Source organism: Nymphalis io, chromosome Z, assembly GCF_905147045.1.
Source record: "Nymphalis io chromosome Z, ilAglIoxx1.1, whole genome shotgun sequence".
Lineage (NCBI taxonomy): Eukaryota > Metazoa > Arthropoda > Insecta > Lepidoptera > Nymphalidae > Nymphalis > Nymphalis io.
This window is the reverse complement of record NC_065918.1, coordinates 7138469-7159662: the sequence shown is the minus strand read 5'-3', so window position 1 is coordinate 7159662 and position 21194 is coordinate 7138469. Positions and strand designations below refer to the sequence as shown.

Here is a 21194-nt window from a genome sequence, read left to right as displayed (position 1 = left end):
GTGAGTTAATTTCAAAATTTACCGATATTATTCAGAGTATAAATGGTAGTTACAATAAGGAACACTTTTCAAGTTCTAATGTTGTCCCAGAGTTCGACCCATCTAAAATAAATCGGACAATAAGTAATAGGTTAACTAAGGTTAATGTGGTTATGTGCTATTTTGTATGGATGGAGCGATAGACATTATGCGTTACTAAAACTAAGCGGTGTACAAAAAAAAAAAACAAAAAATGGTATGAGAGATTACCAATGAATAGTTTTGTTTACGTAGGCAGAGTGGCAAACTAAATTTTTAAATGCGTTCAAGTCAGATTAAAATTATGGTCAGATGTTATCGGATACGTTAGATAAGAAAGCAAAATTGACAATTCTTTAGGGGATTACTTTATTTGCGCTTTGCGACATGGAATGCCCGAACGATGAGAACAGGCTTCCCGATCCCGATCCCGAGAACACCTACGGAAGCTCCGATTGCGCCCAAGAACTGCGCAAAAGGCTCAATATCGATATTGTAGCCTTACAAGAGACCAGAACTGAAGACGAAGGGTCTTTGCGTGAAGCTAACTACACTTTTTACTGGAAGGAAAAGAGTTCCTTGGAAACACGAGAGCATGGTGTAGGTTTCGCGGTTCGAAACCATCTCATCAACGCCATAGAGACACCTGTAGGCGTTTCCGAGCGGATTATGGTCTTGCGTCTAAACACAAAAAGCGGCTTTGTCACGTTAATTTCCGCTTACGCACCGACGCTTGATTCAAAACCCAAGACCAAGGATCAATTCTACGGCCAGCTCGATGAGACAGTGCGCAGGGTGAATCCAACTGACAGACTGCATATTTTGGGTGACTTTAATGCCCGCGTCGGTCAGGGCACATCAGCCTGGCCTGAATGCCACGGTGCACACGGCATAGGCAAGCTGAACGACAACGGACAACGACTGTTGGAGTTTTGCTCAAGGCGCCAGCTGTGTGTTACCAGGTGTTGGTAACACACAGCTGGTGCCTTGGTTTTTAAAGGCAAAATGATGCGGAAACTTGATAATTCAAAACGCCAAGCCACTTTAAATTTTCGCTTTAACCATTGCGATGCGACGCGTAAAGATCTCACGAAGGCAAAAGCCTCACTCCAGCGTAGCACGCGCTTCTTTGTAAATGCGTATTGGACAGAGCTTTGCCAAAGCATCAAAGCGTGTGCAAACGTGGGGGATATTGGCGGGGTGTACGCGGGCATCAAAAGAGCTCTTGGACCTACTCCAAAAAAGACGGCACCTCTCAAGGAAACCGACGGTTCTGTTATAACAGACAGCACCCGTCAGATGGCAAGATGGGTAGAATACTACAAGGGGCTCTACTCGTGCCCAGTGGATATTCAGCCAGAAGCAGTGGAGCTTGTCCCGAATCTGGCAACTTGGCACGAGCTAGACGTTGCACCCACAGTAGAGGAACTTTATCTGGCCGTCAAGAAGCTCAAATGCGGAAAGAGCCCCGGAAAAGACGATGTTGTCACCGAAGTCGTCAAGCTTGAGTGCCTCTTGCCCATGCATTTACTGGTGGTAGGGCTTTGTGCAAGCTCGTCTGGGTAGGTACCACCCAATCATCAGATATTCTACCGCAAAACAGCAATACTTGATATTGTTGTGTTCCGGTTTGAAGGGTGAGTGAGCCAGTGTAATTACAGGAACAAGGGACATAAAATCTTAGTTCTCAAGGTTGGTGGCGCATTGGCTATAAGCGATGGTTGACATTTCTTACAATGCCAATGTCTAAGGGCGTTTGGTGACCACTTACCATCAGGTGGCCCATATGCTCGTCCACCTTCCTATTCTATAAAAAAAAAATCCTTCATAACTACCTGGCTAAGTGCTGGGAAGAAAACTACGTCCCTCGGGATATGCGAGATGCTAACATCGTCACTCTTTATAAAGGCAAAGGCGATCATGGCGACTGCAACTGTTACCGCAGAATATCTCTTCTTAGCATCGTCGGTAAAGCCTTTGCTAGGGCCATTTTAGGCAAACTACAAAGGCTTGCCGACCGCGTATACCCTGAGGCATGTGGTTTTAGGTCCCAACGGTCAACTGTCGACATGATATTTTCACTCAGACAGCTACAAGAAAAGTGTAGGGAGCAACATACCCCCCTTTTTTTTTTTTTTTTTTTTTTTCGCTGGAAAAACACATTTATGTGTTTCCCCCACATAAGGTGGGGGGGTATGTGGGACTCGCCGGCGCTGAAGGCGCCGGAATACCCACTAAAAACCAGCGGTACCCACTCCATCTTGTCGGGGGACGTCACGGGATCGCTTGCGCATACTACCGTGCCGTCCCGACGGTTGGCCCGCTTCTGCGGGCCTCCAAATCCTAGGGGGTACTCGGGGTACAGAGACCCTCTGGCCCCGGCGACACTCACGGCGGGAGGAGAAGATGCGCATAGCGCTGGCGTCTTCTCCCCGGTCTTCTTCGACGAAGCGGGTCAGCGGAGGCACTCTCCTCGCGCTCCCGCTCCGCGGCCTCCTTCTGCGACATGACATTTTCGCAGAAGGAGACCATCTCCATCCAGCACCTTTCGCTACCAAGCATGGCATTTATCACGCTCGGCAGCGAAAGGTCTCCGCCGATTAAAGTCGCCAGGGAAAGGCGCTGAGGCCCCCAAGCGGCACACTCCATCAGAGTGTGGCATGCCGTGTCCGTAGGCGCACCACACTCGTGGCAGGAGGGCGTTACCTCCCGCCTGACTATTCCGTGCAGGTACTTACCGAAGCACCCATGTCCAGTAAGCACCTGAGTCAGTCTGAAGGTCAGTGTGCCGCCTTTTCTCGTTACCCAGCGACTCAAGTGGGGACGGATCGCCTCCACTGTCGCCAGGCCTGCTGATGGGGACCTCAGATCCTCCTCCCACCTGCGAATCAGGGCTTGCTGGGCGAGAGTCCTGATTCGCAGCACCTCCTCCAACCCTGGACGGTCGCCACGCGACCTCACTTCCGCCCGGAACCGGTACACTTCCGCGAGCACCTCCGCCTGGAGCTCCCAAGGCGGATCGCCCGCGAGAAGTGTTGCCGCCGTCCACGACACCGTACGATATCCGCGTATCACCCTCACCGCTATGATTCTTTGCGGCCTTCGCAAGAGAACCTTGTTCCGAGCGGTGAGAGCGTCCACCCAGATGGGAGCACCGTACAGAGCCATGGACCGCACAACACCGGCGTATAATCGCCGGCATGGCGTTTCCGGCCCTCCTACATTTGGTAGGAGCCGGCTTAAGGCAGCAGCAGCGTTGATGAGCTTCGGGCCAAGTTGGACAAAATGCTGCCCGAAGCTCCATCTTCCGTCCAGGGTCAGGCCCAGATACTTCATGTGGGCCTGCACCTTAATCACCGTCCCCTGGACGGTGATAAACGCCCCTCGAGGGGGGCCTCGACGTGGACCGTGGAATAAGAGGGCCTCCGTTTTTGAGATGGAGACCCTCAAGCCCAACATTCCTATGCGGTCCACTGTGAGCGACGTACCGACTTCGGCCAGGCGAGCCGCCTCCTGATAATTCCGCCCTGTCGCCGTGATGAGAGTGTCGTCCGCATAGCACAACACCCCCATTCTGGGAAGGACGGATGTCCGCAGGAGCCAGTCGAAGCCAACGTTCCACAGAATTGGGCCGAGAACTGACCCCTGTGGAACGCCACAGCCTACCCGACGCCGGACAAGACGCCCATCGCCCCCCTCCCAGAGGACTACCCGGTCCTGGAGGTATGCCCCCAACAGCCTCCTGAGATAGGAAGGCACCCCGTGGTATCGGAGTGCCTCCCCAATAGTCTCGAAAGGAAGACTATTGAAGGCGTTCGCAACATCTATCGATACCGCCAGAACTACGTCCCCTCGGGCCACCGCATCCGTGGTCCGGGTTTTCAGGGCGTCCAGGGCGTCGATAGTTGATCGACCCGCCCTGAACCCGTACTGAGCCTCTGACAGACCCGGCCCCACCTCGTCGAGGTGCTGAATAAGACGGGCAGCGAGAATTTTTTCGAAGAATTTGCCCGTCTCGTTCAGCAGCACAATCGGCCTGTATGCCGAGGAAGAATCTGGCGGTCGACCTTGCTTTGGCAACAAGACCAACTTTCCCTCTTTCCAAGGCTTCGGAAACTGCCCGCTGCACAGACATTGGTCGAACAGCTCCCGAAGCCTTACGCCTAGGTATTCCAGAGCGTCACATAGAACACGCCCTGGAATCCCGTCTGGGCCCGGCGCAGTGTTTTTGGCCCTCAAGCGGTCGAAGGCCACCTCCATCTCCCGCTCCGTGATCAGTGGTGGAGCCACTGTGTCGTCAATCATAGAGCGAGGGACCATCTGTGGAGGGACATGCTCACCTGGATGGGGGAAAAGTTCCCCGACCAGGCGCAGGAGGAGATCCGATGACATTGTCTCTGTCACGGGGGCACCCTGCGTGCGGAATTTTCCACGCACACCGCGGAACGGACGCCCCCAGGGGTCCCGGTTTAGGCCCGCCAGTAGTTCTTCCCTAGCTTTCTCCTTGGCCTGACTTATCGCCAGCTGTAGGTCTTTTTTCAGCTGACGATAAGCGGCCAATAGCTGTCCCTCCAAGTCCGCATCCAAACCGTTGCGCCTCCTACAACGGACGTAAGCCCTTCGCGCCCGGCTGCACGTCGCCCGAAGCTCTGCTATTTCGGGCGACCACCAATACACCTGCCGGCGCGGAACTCTTTGCCGGAACCTAGGCATGGCAGCATCGCAGACCTCTTTGAGGGCACTGCGCATGTGGCCCGCTAGCTCTTCTGCACTGGCGCCCTCCCACCTTCCTGTGGAACCCCATCGCTGTACGATGGCAGCCTCCCTGGCCAGCTCACGATCTAGCTGGCTAAGAGACCACCTTGGAAGCGTGGTTGGCACCCTAGAGGGTTCCACCGACCTGCGAGAGGTAGAGATCTCAAACCGGATGTACCTGTGGTCCGACAGAGTCTCCACCTCCTCCTCTACTCTCCAATTCAACACTCTGCGTGCTACAGCATGGGTGGCGAAAGAGAGATCCACCACGGACCCCCCCTGTTGCCGCACGCACGTGTAAACCTGCCCCCTGTTGAGTAGGGACAGGCTGGAGAGAAGTGCCCACACCTGAATAGCCCTTCCTCGTGGATTCGTGGCAGGGTTGCCCCAGGCACGTGACTTAGCATTGAAGTCGCCCAAGACCAGTATCGGCCTCGGTGACTGCCTGGTCACCGCAGCTCTGATCGAGCCGAGATAAATCTCGAACTCCGCCAGGCCGCGGTTGGGAGAGAAGTACGTACCCACAACAACGAATTCTCTCCACCCTGCCACTACGTAACCCGAGCCCCTCTCAATGAGTGAGAGAGAACTCGTTTCACTCCGGGTAGTAACCACCACGGTGCCGTCCAAGTCTCCTAACCAGTTAGGTAGGGGAGGGACATAATATGGCTCGCAGGCCACAGCCAGGTCGATCTGCCACTCCGCCATGGACTGCAGCAGCAGGTCCTGCGCCGCGGCGCAGTGGTTGACGTTCGTCTGGAGGAACTTTATGTTTGTGCTCATGTTGACATTGAAGCTTCCTCCTCGGCCTGGCGCCGTCCGACATTGGTGGTAGTCTGGGTGCCTAAGACCACCGTACCCTTTGTGATGGGGGGGTTGCACTCCCCTGATCCCATCACGTGCCCAGAGGGCTTGCCAGCGTCTGCGCACACAGCACAGCGCAGTTTCTCGGTACAGCCCGCCGACTTGTGGCCATCTACGCCACACCGGAAGCATAGACCCCCCCGTTCCGCTTTGGATGGGCAAAGCACCTTCGTGTGGCCAAGGCCCATACACTTGAAGCAGCGCAAAGGGCGCTGCTCCAATACGCATACCTTGGCCGAGCTCCATCCTACGAGGAGGCGACCGGCATCTGATATCTTCTTCGCCGCTGTGAGAGGACAGGTGACGCGGACCATTCCCATATATCCGGGACCACGCTGCAACACTCCGCATCTGACTGAGTCAGGGGAGCAGTTCCCTGCACGAGCAACTGCAGCGACCAATTTATCTTTGGTGACGGAATCATCCAATCCCGTCACCTTAAGGTCCACTCGCTTTACAGGTCGAACGACGCTTGCGACACCATCCAGCACAGTGCGGAGCTTCTCAGCAAGCTTATCCGCCTGCTCCGCCTGTGCTTTCGGCAGCTCGAGGAGTCTGGCTCCCGTCGCCGATCGTCGGACCCTAAGGCCGCCACAGATTCCAATATCCTGAAGCTTAACGCCCTGCTGCGCGCGCTCCAGGATGTGAGCGTATGTAACGCCCTTCTCCTGCGCATCCGGCTGCAGAGTGACCATTACTGCAGCCCTGCGAGGAGCAACCAGCCTCGGTTTGGCCACCGGCGGAGCCTTCGCCACTGTTGATGGTACTGTGGCGGACGCTGCGGCCGAGGGGGAAGCCTTTTTCTTCTTTCCCTTTTTAACCACGGTGGACCATGATGTCTCCTGGGCCTCCCGTGGTTGGGACTCCGACGTGGTCGGGGTGGCTGATAGGCACGTAGTCGGTGCCAGCGGGACTGACTCGACTGCAGGCACCCGTTTCGGCGCCTGTGCGGGTTTCGGTGGTGGGGTCGGATGGACCACTTGCGCGTATGTAGGTGCAGTTTTCTGCACTACAGCCTGTTTCTTGTCCGCGGCCAGAGGGGGACAGAGCACTTTAGCTGGAAGGAGACGGTCCTGAATTCCTTCCATTTGAGCTTTAATCATAAAGCCCACCGACGACATTATAGAGGCCTTAAATTCCTCCAAAGCCTGTGTGTCCCGCACAGTGCTGGTGGACGCCTCATTTGCCACTGCCACCGTGGTCCGCATTTCCGCAAACTCACGGCGGTGGGCTTTTAACTCAGTCTTGAGGCTGTCCACCTCCTTGCGCAGGCGGCCATTATCAGCGCGAAGCCTGCGCGTCTCTTCCGCCTCGGTCCTTAATGCCAGAGCATCTACGATGGACTGGAGCGAAGATGCAGATTCTTTGAGCTTCTTGATGAAGCCACCCTTCAGGTTGCTGGATTTCTGGGCAATCTCCAGAATAAGTGCTGCATTGCGACCAGCCTCCGCACGCAGCTCCTCTGCACCCAATTTTAGGGGATCCTCCCTACGGACCTCCGAGGAAGAGGATTCCTCAGAGTCAAGCGCGATCACAGCCGTCTCCTTACGGAAAGCCCGACTTCTCAAGGAGCGCTCAAACGCCTCCTCCCTAGCCTCGGCGGCCTTTGCTTTAAGCTCGGCTTTGGCGCGAGCGAGGCCAGTTCCGCGTCCCTTGGAAGTGAGCTTCCCCCGGCTAGCACTGTTACGTTTCGCCGCCGATCTGATTTCGGTCTCCGTATCCGAACCGGAATCAAAGAGCGCAAGGCCCACAAGTGGGCGTTTACGCCCAGCATTTGCGTCGGACGACGACAACTCCGTGTCGACGTCCATCAGAACAAAAAAAAAAAAAAAAAACCAACGAACAATCAAACGAAACAAAAGAAAACAAAAATACCCTATATAAATTTAAAAAATGAAAATAATTGAACAACAAAAACAGATCAACAAACAACAGTGAAAACCAACATAACCAATCTCAAGACGAAACAACAATCCATTTGCACAGCCGAGTTCAGAATATGTCACAACAGAAACAACAAAAACCCTTAAAGAAAGCCAAAGTAGTCGTAAAAACATCCACAACGCATAGATAACGCAGCCAAAGCCACGATGTTTCGCTTCAGTTAGTATTCGTAACTTGCTTAGCAACATTCGCTCGAGATAACGAACACGTCCGCACGCTACGACGGTCAACGACGAATCCGCAACATACCCCCCTAGTCATTGCATTTGTAGACCTAAACAAGGCTTTTGACTCCATGAGCAGAGAGGGGTTGTACTCGGTTCTTGTCAGAATTGGATGCTCCCCAAAACTCCTAAGGATAGTGCAATCGTTCCACGAAGGTATGGAAGTCACCACCCTGCACAATGGCAACACATCCACGCCATTCGACGTACGCCGTGGTGCTCGTCAAGGTTGTGCACTAGCCCCCACCTTGTTCGGAATATTCTTCTCGGTGCTTCTGAAGGTTGCTTTTGGAGATGAACAGCAAGGCGTCCACTTACACACGCGAACCGATGGTAGGCTGTACAACATCTCAATGCTCAAGTCCAAACGCCACAGGGAGGACCTATTTGTAGACAGTCTCCTCTTTGCTGACGACGCTGCCTTCGTTGCTCATGACCAAGCTCAACTCCAGAGTCTAATGGACAAATTTGCCAGAGCGTGCGACCTCTTTTCAATGTCCATAAACTCCAAGAAGACCGTTATTTTAGCGCAAGGATGTTTAGAGCAACCAGTCATCTTGCTTAACGGCGCACCTTTACAAGTGGTTAACAAATTTTGCTACCTTGGGTCGCATTAGTCGAGCAATCTCTCGCTTGATGCAGAGATCGACTTCCGCATCGGCAAAGCAGCCTCTACGTTCGGGAGGCTTTGTACAAGGGCTTGGGATAACAGACACCTTACGGTAAAAACGAAAATGCTTGTTTACCAATCATGTGTCCTAAGCACACTCTTGTATGGAGCAGAAACGTGGACAACGTACGCAAAACAAGAACGCCGACTAAACACATTTCACTTGTGCTGTCTTCGGAACATTCTGGGCATCACATGGCAGGATCGCGTGACAAACGAGTCTGTTCTAGGTGAGGCCTAGCATAATGGCCATTCTCAAAAAAAAAACGGTTACGGTGGTTGGGACACGTGCATCGAATGGAACAGACTCGTCTTCCAAGGCAAATACTACTGGGAGAGGTTGTGGATGCAAAGAGGTCTGTTGGGCGGCCTATGCTCCGTTACAAAGATTGCGCTAAGCGTGATATGGTTGCGTTTAACATCCCTAGCAATCGATGGGAGGAACTGGCAGTTGACCGTGCCAAGTGGCGACGCCTTATTCACGAAGGTCAATCAAAGCATGACAATGACTGGTTTAAATTACTAAAAGAAAAACGCACTAGGCGTCATGAGCGGGCTTCAAACCCCCGCCCATCTGGGGACGCATACACTTGTCGGAAGTGCGGCCGAAGGATCCTCTCTCGCATTGGTCTTTTCAGTCATGAACGCAAGTGCCTTCGCGATGCCGCTTAAATCATCTGTCAAAGATGCAGAGGCCTAAAGTAAAATAACAACTAACTTTACACACTATATAAATTTTAGTTACGCTTTTTTTAGAATAAACAAGAACATGTAATACATGCTTGTAACATCAATAGTCTCAATTCAAAGCAGGTGAAATCGCAGAACGCGGCCTCTTTTATTATTATATACTAAAACCTTTTCTTGTAACGAGCTGTATCTGATGGCTGGCTTAAGTTTCTGTACATTGGTTTAGTTTTTTTCAGTCTTAGTCTTTAGAAGTTTTCTTTTCCATATCATTTCAGTCGCTTGAATTAGGCTGAGATGCAAAATAACAATAACAAAATATTTTGTTCTATAACTTTTAGCTTGAATAGGATGCCAACGGTAAAGAAACACGTCTTGGGTCCGTATGTCATCCTGTCCTGTCACCTGTAACACAAATTGCTCGAACACAATCAACTTGAGGTTCTAAGATAATTTGATTGTTACATTTGTCTTAATACACATAAATATTTTTATTTTATTTTTAAATGAATGTAATTGACGAAAATAGGAATAAAAAAAACAGATTGTGAAGCGGATATATTTATTAAATACGACTAAATTAAATACATGATATCGATCATTTATTATATCAATTACATTGATTATTATTACAAATACTTAATCTAAAATGTAAATTTCATGAAACTAGGTAAAATTCAAAAATGGTAAAATATAATAAATATTATCATATATTGAACATAAATATGATGAACTTGAGGAACTAGCTTGTTACAGTATTGTTTGGTTTCCGTAAAAATCCGTAACAGCCTGTGAATGTCCCACTGCTGGGCTAAAGGCCTCCTCTCCTCTCTTCTTTTCTCACGATGTTTTCCTTCACCGTAAAGCACGAGATGAATCATAATCACAAATTAAGCACATGAAAATTCAGTGGTGCTTGCCCGGGTTTGAACCCACGATCATCGGTTAAGATTCACGCGTTCTTACCGCAGGGCCATCTCGGCTTTTCCACAGGGCCATCTCGGCTTTTGTTTGGTTTACATAAATATAATGTTACAATTTTTCATAATTATTACAAAACTGATTTTTAATAGCATTTAAAGTCAGTTCTATATAAAATTACAAATCAATATGATTGTTAATTAAAACATACCAGTTCCTTAAAAAATGTTTTCTATTTTATATTATCGTATAAAATTTATTAACCCTAATATATTTAATTAATGTTTTATTGAATATTTATTCAATAAAATTAATTTGAATATATATACAGAACATATTCTTATCCATACATTATTTTATGTTTTGTTCCTGTTGATATGAAACAATATTAATATAAAAAAGTATAATGATATCAACTTCAAATTACATAAAAGATACGTTGAATTTATAAAAATTAATTATATATTTCAGACATAAAATAAATGCAAAAATAATATATTAATAATGACTTTCAATGAGAAATTAACGAAGAGAGCCTTAGTAAAACCTTGGTAAAGCCTTATCTACAATATACTACATATCAATGACTACGTTTATTTTAGCTCTTTGCTCCGACATGCTAAGTTACTTACAAAAGTTGTATATAATTATGATAAATTATTCCAATTAATACTATTAAATGTTAAGTTACTACTAATACCATTAAGTGTTATGTTTTTTTATAATTAACTAAATATACAAAAATAATTTCAGATAAAGAGAAAATTTTGAATTAAATTAATTAGAATAATTTAAAAAACACTGAATTAAAATTATAATTCAGAAGACAAATGATAAATGAATGAATATAAAATAAATAAAAAAAAACTTAGTAATAATGATTCAACGAATAATCGCAAGTACAAGGATATCAATATATATAAAACCCCAATTGCAATATAATATTACCAATTATTTACAACTATTATTATTTTGACATTTTTTATTACAAATGCCAAAATTTACGATTGTATTCAATTAAAGAGAATTCAAGAACTACTTAATTTTAAATGCCTAACCTATACATTATAATTAAGAATTTCCCAATAAATTGCCATTATTTATTTTACTTATTTTCTACGACGCGTCCAAATTTAAGAAAAAATATTGATAATTACGTACGACTACTATTACATATACGAAGTCATTATTTAAAAACAGTGTTTCATCGCGATACAATTCCCTCATTTACCCATCAACCGACTTAGCCCATTCGTCTACATACCCTAAATAATAAGTCCATTCGAACCACCACCAAAGTAGTCAACCATTCACTTAACCTGATCTTTCTACTTTTCTACCCGTTAAATAAAATGAGGTGCATATTGAAGATATTGAGATAATGAAAGGCGATAATGACATTACAGAATTATACTTAACATATATTGTTAACGAACGAAGCCTTTTAATTGTGAACTGGTTGCAGTGCGAAACAATTATTTTGTGAATTTGATTAGTGCAAAATGTATCGGTGTATTCAAGAGAAACCGACTTATTACAGGTACAATATCAAACAGACTGACAAACATTTAAATTAATTAACTTAACTTACTTTATAAATCATTTGGGCTATAACCCTCTACTGGGTTTGCACGCCGGAATATATTTTTAATGCGATATTAAAGTTGAATAGATTTTTTACATAGCTTTGTGTAAACATTTAAGGTTAGTTCAGAGTTAAAATGTACAATGTTAATGCTCGTAAGATTCTTTATTTATGGTTAATTCACCTTTGTAACGGAGAATGTTACTCATTAAACGAAAGCGGTGTGTTTATATCGTGTATCTATTCTTAAAAAAATAGATTTTGAAAATCATAATTTTACGACTAGTACGCGACATTCTAGTACAATTTCTTTCTTATCCTAAGGTTCTATAAGGGTATATCATTTAACAAAATCATAAAACAACTTTTGCAAATTATAATTCCAAGCTAAGACTAAATTATTAAGATATCTCTAGAAGAAACCTCATGAATCAATATCTAATCAGGTTAATGTTATTAAGAATTGTTTGAATTCAGTAAAACGAAATTCAGAATCATTTAATTTATAATTAACTAATCGTTGAAGTAATTTCAACGGAATGCGAATTGTACTTGGTCGATAGGCGATTAATAAATAAAAAAATGAAAACGAACTGTAGAAAACGCGATTTCATGATCTAATTCAAATGAAATGAGAATATTTTTAAATTATATGATAAAATTAAGTCACCAGATTCCTTCTATATTTATATGTACAAAGATATCTTTTCTTCTTAGCAAATCTATTAACATATCTCCCATTTTGTTTTTTGATTTGACTTAAATAACCTTATATTAGAATTAAAATATGTATGTGATTATTATTATTTGTTTATAGGTATTTGAAATAGTTGGTTAATAATTTTTATAGTATAATATAGATTAGAAGTATCATACATAAATATAGGTTATATAATATTATATATCTGCTTCTGTCGAAGTGTAGATTCCATTATGAAGACTACGGCCCGGTCATGTACGTCTGTAATTAAGCAAATAAAAATTATTATTATTATTAATCATTACATACATTCTGGTTTAGTTACGGGCTAATTAACTGCATTAAAGAAAAATATAAATGCACAGTCAAAATTCGTAAATTTAATAATCCACGTGATATTCTAACGTTCGATTTATTAAGAAAAAGATGCAATAAAGTTTTAAAGGATTCCTACTCAAAGTACTTGGAGCGTCTTGAGTTATCATTAAGGTCTAATCCTAAGCTTATCTGGTCATATGTTAAACTGAAAAAAAGGCAATTTACACATACCCAACTAAATTAAATTGCAATTCTAATGTGGCTACCCAGGGTGAGGACATATGTAATCGCTTTGCTAAACACTTTTCCTGAGTCTTTAATCGGTCTGTATCTATTTCTACTCAGCCTAATCTTGTTAAGGCCTTAACCGTTAATAGTTGCCTTTACTCTCTATCATTCTCCTCCGGCCAAATCCTCAAAGTTTTAAAAGGTCTAGATTCTTCAAAAGGGGCTGGTGCGGATGGTATACCAGCATTATTTGTTACCAAGTGTGCTGATGAATTAGTCAAGCCACTTACCTTAATCATCAACCGATCATTGAGTACGGGTGTCTACCCTTCAGCTTGGAAGGAAGCCTTGGTTATACCATTGCATAAAAAAGGCGATAGGGCTTGTGTTGAAAATTATAGACTGATATCTGTGATCTCAGTGTTTGGTAAAATATTCGAACTTCTTGTGTACCCGTGTATCTTATCACAACTAAAGCAGACTATTGTACCGCAACAACACGGTTTTTTGAGGGCCCGTGCTACCACAACTAACCTTGTTTTGTTTGTTGAAGACCTATACCGACTTTAGTAAGGCCTTTGATAAAGTTAATCATCATAAACTGTTGCAAAAATTGAATCGATTGGTATAACGGGCACTCTTCTTAACTGGTGTGGGTCTTATCTCCACGATCGCAAATCAACTGTGGTTATTAATGGCTACGCATCCAACCCCTTCATATCTCACTCTGGAGTACCTCAGGGATCCCATCTGGGACCTTTACTGTTTAACATCTTTATTAATGACATTTTTTCATGTTTCAAACATACTAAATGCTATTTATTCGCTGACGATCTCAAGTGGTTTAGACCTGTATCCACTGTTTCAGATGCCATACTTCTGCAGAGAGATTTAAATAGTTTGGTCTCATGGTGTCACATAAACGATATGAGCTTAAACACTGAAAAATGTTTCGTTAAACGGTTCAGTAGGAAAAAAACCGCTTTCGTTAGATCGTACACCATCAATGGAGATTTGCTTGCAGAGGTGGACAATGTGGGTGATTTAGGCATCATTTTAGACTCTAAACTGCGATTTCATCTTCATGTGCACACTATAGTAACTAAGGCTTTCAGGATTTTGGGTTTTATCTTGCGAAATTGTAGGGATTTTAAAAAGCCTCAGACTAAAATTACTTTATACACTGCTTTAGTTCGCAGTATTTTAGAATACGGTAGCATTGTATGGAATCTTCACTACGATATTTACAAGAATACACTTGAAAGTGTACAAAAAAGGTTCTTATGGCATTTATCTTATAGTCAAATTTTAGCTAAAAAGCTGCCAAGTTACGAAGATAGACTCTCACATTTTAAGCTTCTTTCTCTTTATGATCGTAAACGCGTCCTCGATAACATTTTCCTATATAAGTTATTGAACGGAACTAGCGACTGTAGTTACCTCCTTTCTAAAATTATGATTCGTGCTCCTAAAAAGACCACTAGACCATCTGTGTATACTCCCTTCGTTGAAAAACTTATTTACTCCCGTCAGGGGCGCTACTCTCCAATTAACAGGCTAATCATTGATTATCATAATATCTACAAAATGCTCAATAATATGATTAACAATAAAAAAGTGTCAAACGAAGCTCTTAAAATTGATATTTTTAATGACAATTTGAATCACTTTCGTAAAAAATATATTTTTTTTCCTCAATAATAATGTATAAAATATTGTATAAATGTTTGTTTTTAACATTTTTTTTCTTTATGTATTAATGTACCTCTTAATTTTGTTTGCTTTTAATCAAATAATTAATATTAAAAAAAAATTAAATGTTCTCCGATATTTATATCTTACTCATTTTATACCAATCAAGTGATAATTTTATAATAATTTAATTGTTAATGTGTTTTCTATTTGTTATAAATATTTTGATTTTTAAAATTATTATTTTTTGTTAATTCGAAATGTTGATATATTTTGCAACACCTATAATTAACGAGACACTTGATTTGTATAACGTCATGTTTAAAGACTCAATTGTATTTATTAGTGTACTTCTTGTTGATGTTGATATAATAAATAAGTAAATATTCGTTATTAGAACTCTAACGATATAATATAGTAACTAGTGACATATAGGCGTAAACTTTATAAATCGGTTTTAATATTTTAAAGATTAATGATATGTAATTTAAGTTATAATATTATTTACGATTCAAACCTAAGTAGATAATTAATTATAAATACATACGCTGTGAAACTAGAAACATATATGTAAAGGACCAACAATCCCAACAACACAAGTAGTTTATTCTAATATTATCTGTTTAATTGTAAAACATATTGACATTGACAGTAAAACTTAGAAGAAAAAAAAAATTATACCACAAATAATCACAGAATAGAAAAAAGTATTAAAAATTTTTTTTTGGTTACAGTTTCTAAGCTTTATAATTTTAAAATAGTTAATAAGTATACATACCTAATCATTTGAAGTGTTGATTAGCTCGCAGAAGCTTTCATCTCCAAATTATTAGTCGTTATTGATGCTTTTTTTTGGCGGCAATAGACAAAACTGCGTAAAAACTGTAATAATAATCATAGCGTTAATTTTATTTATTTAATTCATCAATATTATTTATTTGCCCACATTCTATTTACTTGGTTTTGGCACAATGGTTAACACTTACAACATTCACTTTCAACATTTATCGACCGTCTTCTTTTTAATTCAGACCGTTTCTTTTGTTTTAACACTACACCCCGACTGTGAACAAAATAGTTTATATTATTATTAAATAATGTCTTACGATAAAATATAAAGTTATAAGATTAAAGACTAAAAGCAGTGAAAGTATATTACTTGAAACTATATAGTATGGAATAATAAACTGTAAATGTAATTAATTTACAACAGTGTAAATTTAAATATAAACAAATTTAATAATCTGTATTATATGTATATGAATTTATTATAACAAAAGATAACTATTTTATCTTACCGATTTAAAATGTTATAGGTATTTGATGCTACGTTCAGGCTGCAGCATCCTGCGTCATCTGCGCAGACTTATGTGCGTAGTTATGGCCTGAAATCCATATTATATATCTGAGATTCAAATTTAATTATTTATTTTAAAAAAAACCACTGTACTAATGTTATATCATGAAATCGTTTGTGTGAAAAACAATATAAAAGTTTCGATACCTACCTACCTACCTACACTCTCCTCAGCCACGTACAGCAACCGCACAGCTTCACACCCGTCCCCCTCCTTACTTCTGATTTCAGGAGGGGGAAGGGTAATCCTGAAATCAATTATATAACAATTTATAATTTTATTGACGAATATATTCTAGGAAATATAAAACCATAGTAATAACTGTTTATTTCATTCACATAGTCTTATTAAAGCATAACAAGTTTCACCACTTAATTATATTATTAAATCACAAATCATAGTTACTATTATATCCAGAAAAGTACGCTTACCATTATTAATACCACTGCTTAGTAAAGTATTTCTTTGTACACGTTCGAAGCGATAAAAAAAATAAATAAAATAAACATGTTAATGGTCCCGAAATAGGTAATAGAATGTCTGGGTTCCCGGGTTCAGTGTAAGCTAGACAGATTTGCGCATGCGTGCCTTTATTTCAATCGAAATATTGAAACATAAAAGGGTCCACAGAATGGAAAGCCTAACAGGAATTGGCATGCGTATCGATTTAATAACAATATCCTATAGTATCAAATGAGCAAGTCTTGCATATGTATACATTTATTTTGTAAATCTCTAAAACAGCTTAGACCATTCGGCCAGCCTGACAGTTTAATTTCAGTTAAAAAGTCGTATATTATCTACATTGAAACGAATATCTCTATTATTAAAAACTCTTTTTTTTCCAATAATGCAAGTCTAGTGATTGCATAATGTTGACGACTGAATGAATATCGACTGATACACTTAATAAAATGGATATATATATATATATTTATATTTATGTTAAAAGTTGGCTGGTACCTATTACACAGGCGTTATGTTGCCTACCTTATGAACAGACAACTGTGTTTAAGTATTTATTTACAAATAAAAATAGTTCGGAGTTTAAGATACCATTTTGTGCTAAGAACGGCGTTGTTAAAATTCAAACTCCTATTTTCTTGGTAGACAGAAAGATAAAGTAATGAATTAATTATTGGCACGACTTTTGTTTTGTTGAAGGTTATTTAAATACCTTATAATTATAATTATATTATATGGTCGCAATATTTATCAACATAAGAAGGGCTTAAAATTAATATGGTATTTATTTTGATAAGTATTTATACTTTGTAATAATTAAACTAAGCTACATGTACCATTTATCGTTTCTTTCTATCAATAATAGAAATAACAAATTACAGTAGTTAGAGTGAGTTATCTATAAAAGATAGACGCAAATTACTATAACGCATATGTTTGTCCTAAAACTATATTAAAGACGAAAATCTTTATTCAATATAAAACTTATAAGCGTTATACTTCCTTATTGATTGTAAAAAAACTACTTCCGGTACGAAAAAGAACACCTCAGACCTAAGAAGAACCGGCGAAACTTGAAATTTTGGCAGTTGATACATTTAATGATGTAAACAGCCACTAAGGAATAATTTCTAGAAATTCCACCTTCAAAGGTTCAAAATGTAAAAAAGCAAAAAAAAGTTCTTATTTTTTTATATATTTTAATACAATTTTATAAAGAGAGAAATGGTCTGCAAGTATGTTGCCTGTACATTGTCCATTAATAAAAACATTAAAAAAAGGGCCGCGCTATATAATTAGCTCATATCTGCTTCTCGGAGGTATAAAATCGATAAGGTAGCAAATATCCAGGCCATATTCGAATAACGATATGAATGTTTTCATTTAGTTAAAAAAAATACATCTCAAAATGAAAATAATTACTGTTACATAAGCAATAAATATATATTTTTTTCTAGATATAGAGCTAATATAAAAAGAAAAAAAAATAGAAAGAAAACACAGGATACCTTATCATAGGGATACTATAGGGATTTAATATTTTAATTTAACAGAATTAAAGAATATTCTCTTTCACTTTTGATTCGTCATCTTAATATTACAGTTTGCAATAATTCAACGTAACGTTATCCTCCTCTAATATAAAAATTCTACAAGGATCAATTCTTGGACAAATAAAAATCAAAATTATGTCCAATTTATTTCAATATTTATAAAATTAGTTCTTCTTCTTTGGCTTATTTCTTTTTGACTTTACCTACGTTTATATTTTTAATAGAGATCATTCTCTATTCTTATTATATAAAAAAGGTTCCTTTTAAAAAGGAAATCTTTTAATTATGATGTATTTTAAATATTATTTTTATTATTCATTTACGCTAAGCACATATTTTTGGCTTTGGTTTTGCTACGGAAGACTAGATGGCGTTGGGAGTAATTTAGATCGCGCTATCATTGTTTCCAATGAAAACCTTAAGAGTATTTTCCTTATTTCACTCCACGCAGCTTGTAGTCACTGCTAACATTCACAAAAAACGTATCAGGATTTTTTGGATTCGCATTAGTTTTAAATAACTCTATGCGAAATAAATTGTCTATCGAATAACATGTGTTATTTCCATTATTCACTGAACAACAAGAAGTAGTAACATACGTATTGTGAGGTTAAAAGAAAATGAACATAATGATATAATGTGAGTATGATATAGTTCGACACATACTATAATATTATTAACCTAGCTATAGTGCCGTCATATTTAAAAAAGACGCATCTACAAAAAGTTAAATATGGAATCATAAAATAAAATAATATAAAATATGTGTACAATGCTACAGGAGAACCTTTTAGACGGCGTGTTTTTTCTATAAATTTGTAATGTGTGTGTTTGTTTTTATTTAGTTCTAGAATATATTAAAAAGTATATAAATTGTTATAGTGATTTTATTCTAATCTTATTTGCTTTCATAGTATTATTAAATAAATTTAGTAAAACGTGGCGGAAATAAATATTTTATATTTTTAAAATTTAACTAGTTGCTGTAGAAAGCAAAATAAAAATAAAATTATTTTATTTGTTTATGGCTATGCATTATACATTTATCTAGCATAAGGTATTAAAAAATATATAAAAAATGTATTCAAAATAATTATGTAATATTTTCTATTTCATCTTAGTAAAAAATCATCGAAAAATAAGTAATACTATGTAAAAATGACGCAACTTGTTACTAACTTGTTACTTACATTACGTATACATACATAATTATTTTTCATAATCCGATATTTAATTATAAAAATCGATTTAAAATTGCCAGTAAGGGGTCGTTTCATTCCCAAGGTGTGCTATCATCATCAGTAAATTCACTAATTGCATTATAACATTTTGCACAAAAGTATAAATATGGAAAAAACACAATTTTGAAAAAAAGTGTTAGATGCTTCTATTTTTGTTATAACGGCAGTATAATGGGAAAATGTGCTACCAATAGTAAGAAATACGAAATTATATCCTCCAGCTACGAAAATAGTGAAGAACTGCCGTGGAGTACCGGTTTAGAATAGTACTCCCCCAATCTCATCCCGTGGGTGTCGTAAGAGGCGACTGAGGGACGGGGAAAAGGGGGGATGGGCAGCAGCGTCCCCCCCCATAAACATCTTACCCCCTATTGCGCTCGCCAACACGCCTGCCCAGCGCGGCGAGTATGGGCAAACCCTCCTTAATGACAGATGCTCCCAAAAAAAGGCTACCAGTTACCGGCAAGCCTGCTAGGCCCGACCAAGGTAGAGGACGCGGTATCGGCAGGGCAGGGGGTGCAAAGAATCACCGGTTCACGGCAGGCTTCCATATAAAACGATTTCACATGGCAACGTACAATGGACGCTCGATGAGGCTGGACCGTCACCTCGCCGAATTAGAAGTAGAGTTAAGTCATATAAACTGGCATATACTGGGGTTATCTGAAGTCCGAAGACAGGGGGGAGGACACGATAATTCTAGAGTCCGGTAACTTACTCTACTTCCGCGAAGATGATAACCTCTCCCAGGGTGGTGTCGGTTTTCTAGTTAAAAAGGATCTTATTAGCAGCATTGTGGAAATCAATAGTGTGTCGAACCGGGTAGCGTACCTTATCTTAAAACTTTTCGGCGGCTACTCCCTGAAGGTCGTATAGGTATATGCGCCAACTTCGACTCATTGCAGAGATGTCATATCGACTGGAGATATATCGAGGTACTGAGATGTGTGTACAACGCCACTTCAATGACTGTCCACATCCAGGACTGTAAGACGAACGCGATCCAACTACGCAGAGGGGTGAGACAGGGCCATTTAATATCCCCGAAACTGTTGACTAATGCGTTGGAAGACGTTTTCAAGACGCTGGATTGGACTGGGTATGGAGTCAATGTAAACAGCCAGTACATCTCACACCTTCGATTTGCCGACAATATCGTCATCCTAGCAGAGTCATTGGAACAACTTACCGAAATGCTGCGTAGCCTAGGCGAGTCTTCCCAGTGTGTCGGTCTCGGTATGAACTTGGACAAGACCAAGGTCATGTTCAATAGGCATGTCGTCGGGACCGATATATGTCGAGGGGAAACCTCTCGAAGTTGTTAGTGAATATACCTACCAAGGACAGATAATACAAGTCGGTAGGAACAACTTCGAGGAGGAAGCCGATCAAAGAATTCGCTTGGGATGGGCAGCATTTGGCAACCTGCGTCAAGTCTTCAAGTCACCTATACCGCAATGTTTGAAGACGAAAGTCTTCAACCAATGCGTCTTACCTGCCATGACATACGGTGCCAAAACGTGGACACTAACGGCGGGACTAGTCCACAAATTCAAAGTCCCTCAGCGTGCTATGGAGCGAGCTATGGTCGGAGTATCTTTAAAGGATAAGATCAGAAATGAGATTATCCGGAAAAGAACCGGAGTCATCGACATAGCTTGCAAAATTAGCAGGCTGAAGTGGCAGTGGGTTGGTCACGTATGTCGTAGGACCGATGGCCGTTGGAGCAGACGAGTCCTAGAGTGGAGACCGTGAATCGGGAAGCGCAGCGTAGGGCGCCCTCCAGCTAGGTGGACCGATGACCTTAAGAAGGTGGCGGGCACTAACTGGATGCGGAAGGCGGAGGACAGGGAGCTTTGGCACACCTTGGGAGAGGCCTATGTTCAGCAGTGGACGATGATTGGCTATTGATTGATTGATTGACGAAAATAGGCATGTATAATGGTACATATCTGTTTGCGCTACACGTAG

General features: G+C 41.1%; 1 long non-coding RNA gene across 1 annotated transcript; it reads right to left on the bottom strand.

Moving 5' to 3' along the window:
- Window positions 1-12231: 12231 nt before the first annotated feature.
- Window positions 12232-16485, bottom strand: LOC126780432 (uncharacterized). Its single transcript, XR_007670500.1, has 6 exons — window positions 16396-16485; window positions 16115-16211; window positions 15905-15991; window positions 15593-15669; window positions 15385-15488; window positions 12232-12629 (listed from the first exon to the last, which is right to left on the bottom strand). It is a non-coding gene; the product is annotated as an uncharacterized LOC126780432 (long non-coding RNA).
- Between the last annotated feature and the right edge of the window lie 4709 nt (window positions 16486-21194).